Source organism: Lipotes vexillifer, unplaced genomic scaffold (assembly GCF_000442215.2).
Source record: "Lipotes vexillifer unplaced genomic scaffold, Lipotes_vexillifer_v1.1 scaffold1944, whole genome shotgun sequence".
NCBI lineage: Eukaryota > Metazoa > Chordata > Mammalia > Artiodactyla > Lipotidae > Lipotes > Lipotes vexillifer.
This window is the reverse complement of record NW_006785277.1, coordinates 215,975-223,752: the sequence shown is the minus strand read 5'-3', so window position 1 is coordinate 223,752 and position 7,778 is coordinate 215,975.

Here is a 7,778-nt window from a genome sequence, read left to right as displayed (position 1 = left end):
GGGGGGGGGCGGGTGGCGGGAGGACGCGGGGACCAGCCAACCAGCGCGCCGCTGCGGCCCGTGCCGCCGGCTCGGCCCCTCCTCTCCCCGCCCCCTCCTCCTCATCCCCCACTCCGCCTTCCTCCCTCCTTCCTCTACCCTCCCCGTTTCTCCTCTCGCCCTTATCTTCACTCCCTTTTCTTCCCCTCCCACATTAAGGCACACCCCCTCATCTTCCCTTTGAGTCCAGCCGCCTTGGGGACAGGGCCAAGCAGCCTGTCTCCAAGTGCCCTCTGGACAGGTGCTCATAGCGAGCCACACCCTCTGGCTGCAAAGCTGGTCACCTTCCCATGTGACCAGATTCCCATAGCGACCCCCTCTGGCCACAGGGCTGGTCACCTCCCCCCGGGTGGACAGTTGCCAGTTGGGACTCCTTTGCCGCAGGTGGATACTCCATCATCAGCAAGCACCTGGCTGGCATGGGGCCACAAGCTACTTGTGGTCTTGACCTAAACCCAAGCACCACTTAACGCTAGGAGAATCCCCCTGGGTTGCTGCTCTCCCTGCTGTGAGTGCCGTTCTCATGAATTTCAGCACGAGGTGGGAGGGAAAAGTTTCTTCCCCATGTGCCTCCTTCCCCTAAGTTTTCTGTACATCCTCGAGAGTGAAAGCTCTTTCCAGCTGCACCCAGAGCTGAAATGGCAATTTTATTTCTGTCCTTGATGTAGCCAGAGTGAGGATTACCCAGCCACCAGTTATTTGCTGGTTGCAGCACTGTTCTGGTCCCCACCCCCCTTGTTAATTGCCACAGGGAGTGTGGGAAGAAAGGGAGGGATTGCAGACAGCTCTTGACCTGCAGGTCACAGCGGGGGCTGCCTTTGCAGCTCCCCAGCTCTCTCGGGGGGCGGGAACAAGTTTTGGGAGGGCGGTGATGCTGAGTGGCTCTCAGCGCCTGTTGCTTTTGGAAGCTGGTGTCGAAACCAGACAGAGAATGCACTTATTGTTTCGTTCTAAGAAAATTCCAAGCCACTGCTTTTCATCTGTTGAATGTCTGGGGCTTGCTTACTGAGACAGTGGCTGGAACACACAGGCTCCCCCATCCCTGCCGGTCCGCCCAGGCTCGGCTGACCACGGCCACGGCCAATGGTCTTTGCTTTTCCTTCCCTGGCCATCTGGCCTCCACCTGGTGGAGAGTCACTGGCTTTCCAGACTCCTCCCAGCTGCCTGGAGGGTTGGCCAGCCTGGAGCCCTGGGGAGCGTGGGGTCATCATCTTTAGGTCAAGTGGTCCTCCTCAGCCTTTGGACGGTCCAGCACGTGTCGCTTCACGTCCCCTGCCTGCTCTGGGGTGGGGGTGGGGGTGGGGGGCCGATTGGTTTTGCTTTTAGGTCCAGCGCAGTGACGGGACCACGTCAGAACCTGGGCACCACGAGATTTGCTTTACACGTGGCTGGAGGCAAGAAGAGGCACCAGGAGGCCTTTGGGGTGGAGGGTCAACCCTGCTGGGTGGGCACATTTGGCCACTTGACTCACAGTTGTGAAAATGTATCCCCAGAAAATTGGAAGGAGCACTGTCATTACAGCTCAATTTTGTTGTCGAACGTTCCGACGTTCTTTGGGCTCATCTGGTGACCAATCTGCAGAGCTATTGTGCTGCCGGGCGTGGAAACCTCACCGCCCGGCAGATGGCTCATTAGCTTGGTACTTGTTTATTCGCCGTGTCTTGTTGTCTTGTTGTCATCTGACCTTGCTCTCTCAGACCATCTCCTTCCAGCACCCAAACACCGAGTGCAGCTCTTCAGGGCCGTTTACCACCGATCAGAGGGTGAGTTTCTGTGATGGTGCATTCCGTACCACTGTGTGTTGGGGGTGGCCCTTACGCTGTCTGGCTCATTCTGCATTCAGAATAATAATCGCCCCATAAGTATTTGACCAGCTAGGCTGCTGTCCAGTGACTCCATCCCTAGGCCAGCAGACCCTGCCTCTACCCCGCCCCCAGGAGCCGAGGTTCCAGCCTTCATCAGCGCCGCCCTTGCTGTGTGTCGGTGCTGTTCTAGGCCCTGGGGAATTAAGTGGAGAATAAACAGAAATCCCTGGTTGGGAGGAGCCGGCATTTTAGTGGGAAACAGATGAGATGGTGTAAATAAATGCAACGTGTAGCATGTTGGATAATAATTAGTGCAAAGGAGAAAAGTCACGTGGGGAAAGGGCTGCGCCATGGAGTGTGCAGAGCTGACATCGGCGGGGTGGCTGGGCAGGAACACACAGGGGTAGAGAGGGAGCAGGGGGCCCGTGTCCATCGGAGGAAAGAGCCTTCCAGCAACGGGAGCAGACTCAGGCCGAGGCCCCTCCCACAGGAGAGGAGGGCGGGGGTGGTAGGGGGGTGGGGGGGGCTGCCTGCAGGGGCTGTGGGTCAGAGAGGTGAGGGGTGGCAGGGCCGTACCAGGGACGTGGTTCCACTCTTTCAGATGGAGCCGCGCAGAAGGCTGAGCAGAGGAGACACGCGACCCCCTCGGGTCCAGCCGCTGCTGGGTGGGGACGCCCTAACGGGAGGGGTGGCGGGAGTCCAGGAGGAGCTGCCCCCATAATCTTTGCGAAGAACGACAGTGGTTTGGGCTACTGCGGCGAGGAGTGGCTGGATTCTGCACCTGATTTGGAGACTGTTTGGCTCTTTCATGAAGGCTCGGTGACATTATTTCTGTGTTTTGCTCCCCTTCCCTTCCGCAGACTGGGGTTCTGCCTAACTTTGTGCCCCTCCATCCTGGACGGCCCCTGGGGTTAGGCTCCAGCAGCCACCCCTCCCCTCTGCCTGCACCACATCAGCCCAGAGGCTCCTTGGCGTCCTTGACCTGCATTCCTGATCCCGGCTTGGCCACCAGAATTGCAGCCAGCGTAAGTTCCCAGAGCCAAGATACAGCGGAAGGAAACCGCCGGCCTCTGCCAGGAGGGCTGCGCCTGGATGACGAGCCAGGGTGGGGCAGGAGGCCTGGGGCCTTGTGGCAACTTGGCCACTGAGCTCAGAGCCCTGAGGGGGTCCAGGGGGCGAAGTTTCCAGCTGTCTGGGGTGTCGGGGTGTGAAACCCTGCCTGAATCTCGCAGGGACGGGGCGGAGGTGGAGGAGCCCAGGGAAGTGCACAGCCAGCCCCCTGGGGGCTTTGGCCTCTGTCTTCAGCCTCCATGTGGGCTGAAACTTCTCCTGGTGCCATCCGGCCTGCACACGGGCTCATCCCCGCATGCAGAGCTCACCCTTTAATTGCCATAAAGACCTCATCAAGGAAGAATTTCAAATTAAGAAATCAGAGCCAAACTGCAGAACAGAAGGGCCGAGACCGTGGCCTGCGGAGCTGGATGCTGGTTCCCGGGTCCCACACCGGCTCTTCATCCCTGGCAAGAAGGGGCAAAGCCGCAATGAGGAAGAAGGGAAGGGTCTGCCCTGTGCCCCCAGGGTGGGCGGGGCCTCCAGCGAGGATGCAGAGACGGAGAAGGAAGCTTAGAGTACTCAGGAAGGGTCCAGAGGGTGTCTCTGTCGGTGGGAGGAGGCGTCCGTCTAGAGTGGCCGGGCCACGCCAGGTGGAGCATCTATTCCTCCCCGCCCCCCCCCCCCCCGGCCGGCACCCACAGAGGTCACAGCTGAGGCAGTCCTCGTGCCAGTACTGGTCGATGGCCTTCAGAAAGTAGCGGTCCCCGATGTTCTGCTGGCAGCCTCCACATGTCAGCAGGGATGGGGGGATCTGCAGCACCTCATCCACTGGCTCCCTGGAAAGAAGGCCAAGCATTAGGGATGACCTCACCTTGGGGAGACAAGCACAGGAGAGGGGTCAGGAGTCATGCTGTGCCCAACAGGAAACCTCATTCAATTGCCTGTAGGTGACATAGAAGAAAGGAGGGGACAGCATATACCTAGGGCAGACCCGGCCTGCAGCGCCCCCGGACGGGGTGGGCCAGTGGGTCTGCAGGCAGCTGCCGATCCAGCCCCGAGGGCATCCTCTACCTAGTCTGTCTTGGGTCTAACTGGTGTTTTTAATGACTCTCGTCTGAAAATAATCCAGTTGCTTCCTGTGCTAATTCTTTCGACCTGGGGGGTGGGGGCATACCATAAAATGAATTTCTCGAACAAGCAAAATGTATTAGCGCCTACTGTATACAAGGCACCGAGCAGGCCTTGTTAAAGGGGATTGGAGTAGTTAAAGGGGGTCTGGAAACACCATGGGAGAGGATTAACATTAACAAACTGGTCAGAGGTAAGATGCTTTATGTTCTGAAAGCTTTACCATCGGCCTCTTGGAGAAATCAGCCTGCTTTGTGCATTTATAACAAACCGAACACCCCGTAAACTGCTCTAACCTTCTGGGAAAACCATCTGCCAGGAGGCACCAAGAATGAGAGGAAGGGTGTGCCCTTTGGCCCATCTGCCCCAAGCTTTCGTGCAATGGCAGTCAGTTTTAGTGGTACAATATTTGATTTATACACACATCAACTTACTTCTTTTTATGGCTTTGGTAATTACAAAATTATTACTAGTTGTAAATATTTCAAACAACGCAGAAAAAAGGGACAGTCCCATCCAGGTCAGAAGGTGGAGACCCACCCCTTCTTAGTGGTCATCCAAGGGGGTCACGGAGATACATGTGCTCTTACCTGTTCTTACCTATTTATCAGGTTCCCTATATGCTGGGCATTGAGATTTTCCTCATCACTGATTTCTACCGGCTCCTTTTATATTGTACAAAGGATAGTAACCCTTTGACTATCGTATATTTTACAAATATATTCTACAAGTCAGTGGCTTATCTTTTAACTTCATTCGCGGTATCTTCATAACGTGGCCTTACACATTGAAGTAATCAAAACTCTTCCTCTTGTCAGCTTTCTGGATTCCTTGTTGGCTTAGAAAGGAGATGTCATTTATAATAGAAAAATTTTAAAGGAAATAAAGAAAGATGTGACCTGGATTTCCAAAGATTGGGACTGCTAATTAAATTGTGGCACATTTGCCGGAGGGAATATCAAGGACGATGATTATGATGGGTTTATGGAGGCCGAGGGAAGTTACAATCCCGCCAGTGACAGAGCAGAATCCGCAGAGGCATTTACACCCTGACCCTTCATTCCCGCCCCGACCCGTCTGTCAGCAAGTGTCCCAGGCCAGGCGACGCAGGTCTGGCTGTGGACAGAACCAGGCCCTGCTGGACGGGTTTACGTGCCGTGTTAGGCTCTGTGAAACCTGGCGGGGAGTTGAACCGATTTAGGAAGAGAATACGAAATGGATGGTTTAAGTTGGTAGGGTTCTAGGCATTTTATAAAAAAAAACATTTTTTCTGATGCTGTGATGTTATTTTTGCCATAAAACGGGGAAAAGGGGAAGAGTTAAAGTGATAAACAAGTAGCGCGCACTAAGCAGCATCCTCCTGCTTTCTTGGAAGTGCCTGCATAGGGAAAAACAGACCTGCTTCACAAATGTGGTGCCGTGAGCCTTCCAGACCCAGACAGGCACTCGAGTCTGCTCACGGCGGTGGCGTGGAGTCACGCTGCTTGCCAGGGCCCTCAGCTGGCCCCCCTTGTCCCCTTCTCGTGGGCGGTGACTCCCTTTCTGGGCAGCTGGCGGGTCAAGACATTCTTCCGTCCTCTCTCGGTCCATTTTTGTGGCCTCCTACCTGCCTCTTCTCTCTCCCCCCTCCTTCGTGAGTACGCATCCCTGGATCTTTCTATTTGGCCCATCTGCCCCTGTCATTCCCCTGGCTGGCCCCCTTGGGGACCTCCCGTGTGACTCACCTGGATTCTACCATCTGTCCTGTCCTTCTCTGTCCCCATCCCCCGAAGACAGCAGACACTCTGCTGTGACATTCGTGACTGCTTTCATTTCATCCAAGAATAATGTCCCTCCCTCTTTCCTCCCCTTGATCACCTCTTCCTTAAGATCCATTCAGGTGTCATTTACACGGTGCCATCTTCCCGAACCCGCAGATCTCTGGACCAGGGTAGGGAGCTCCTCCCTGGGTCCCTGAAGCCTGGCATCCCGTGTGGTTCCCGCCATGTAGCCCCAGATGATTTGCATATCCTCCCAAGCTTGACTCCTTGTTGATCAAAGGGGGTGACAACAGCTGGCCTGAGATGTCCTGAAGATTGATGGGAGTGGGTGATAATGCGCGAACATGCGTTAGCCCGGGCCTGGCGCACCGTCGGAGCTCGGGGCTGTCTTGTCCTGTTTGGAAGAGCAGCATTGCTGTAACCCTCACTCACCCTGTGCGTTGTCGCTGCCACCGTGTCCCCACTAAATGATGCCCTTGCGAGGGAAAGATGGAATTGTGGACGGGCTTCAACAGGGGTGGCCCTCCCCCTGGAGCAGAGTGGACGTCGAACAACCTTCAGCAGCTGAACGCCTTTCTGTGACTGGGCAGCCCCCATTCCTCTGTACAAAGCTGATGACCTGTGTTGAATTTTTGACCTTGGCTTAATTAGCATTAAAAGCGGTACTAAGAGCCAACCCTAAGAGCGGTACTAAGAGCCAACCCTAAGAGCCAAGGGAAGTGCATTCCCTGCCCTTTGGCTGAAATGTTTCTCTGAGTTTCTGAGGAGGAAAGTGCTGCCTCGGGCCAACGCCGGGAGGCCTCTGCCCCATCAGCCCCCTGGAGAACCTGTTTCTCCACTGCCTGCCGCTGGAAGCTGGAGTCCTGCACAGCCCGCGCGGGTCAAGGGCCACCACCCAGCAGCCAACTCTGCAGCGCTGGGGACCTGTCCCGGAAACGGGGACAGCCTCCCGTGCCCTCTCGTGGTGACACGCCACTTGCCACCTCTAACCCATCTCTCCCGCAGGGACCGTGGCTGCTGTCATTTCTGGACAGCACCTGCTGGCCCCTCAGGTCACTCACCTGGTAGGGGCTCCCAAGAACTGGTATCTGGGAGTGAGTGACACACACCCTGGGGGGCTCAGGCGCTGCAGCTGCACAAGGACCTCGGCTCTCTCCGGACCACGTTCCCTGTGCTCAGATGGGTGTCAGAGCCCGAGAGCTCATCCTGGTACACAGAGCTGCCCTAACTGGGAGAGGAACAGAGTGACATCATCAGAGCTAAGGAGGCTCCGACAGGGTGAAGTGGGGTGAGGCAGGGGTTTGTGTGCTTTGGGCCCAGTCACCTGGGGGATGATGCTAAGACCTGCCGCCGGCAATGGCCGCTCACCAAGTAGCTCTCATTCCTGTAATAATCTCACTTTCTCTTGTCACCCCAAGTTCTTTGGTGAGGGGGGATGGCCGTCCACCAGACGCCAACTCGACAGGCTGGGTTTTTTTTGTTTGGGCCTCTGGGTGAGCGTCGGAGTCTGTTCTCAGCCTCCCCTGCATTCAGGAGTCCCAGGGTGACTGCCCCAGCAGGTGCAGGAATCTAAGTCATTGCCTAGCTGATCCAAGCACCCAGATGACCCCCTGGCTCCGGCTCGACTCAGTGGTAAGTCTGCCGTTGTGAGTAGAATCCACTGCAAACTGATGATCTCATTTCCAGAACTGGGACACAACAGCCTAATTCCTATGCAGACCTGTATGTGATTATTCATAATAGCTTATATCTGTAGATCCTGGCGTTCCGACTTAATTGCAAGTTCTTTAAAGAGGAGGATAGTGTCCTGTTTATTTTGGATGGCTTCCGCAGTGCCTAGGAATGCTTTACAAAATATTCTGAATGCTAGTTTAGGGGCCAGAGCTGGTATATCCTTCAGCGAAAACTCTGTAAACTCCAAGTTGGACAGTGCTCATGCCTCTTGCAAATCTGTGACTAATTTCTGAAGCCCCCATGTGTCCAGATCAGCAGG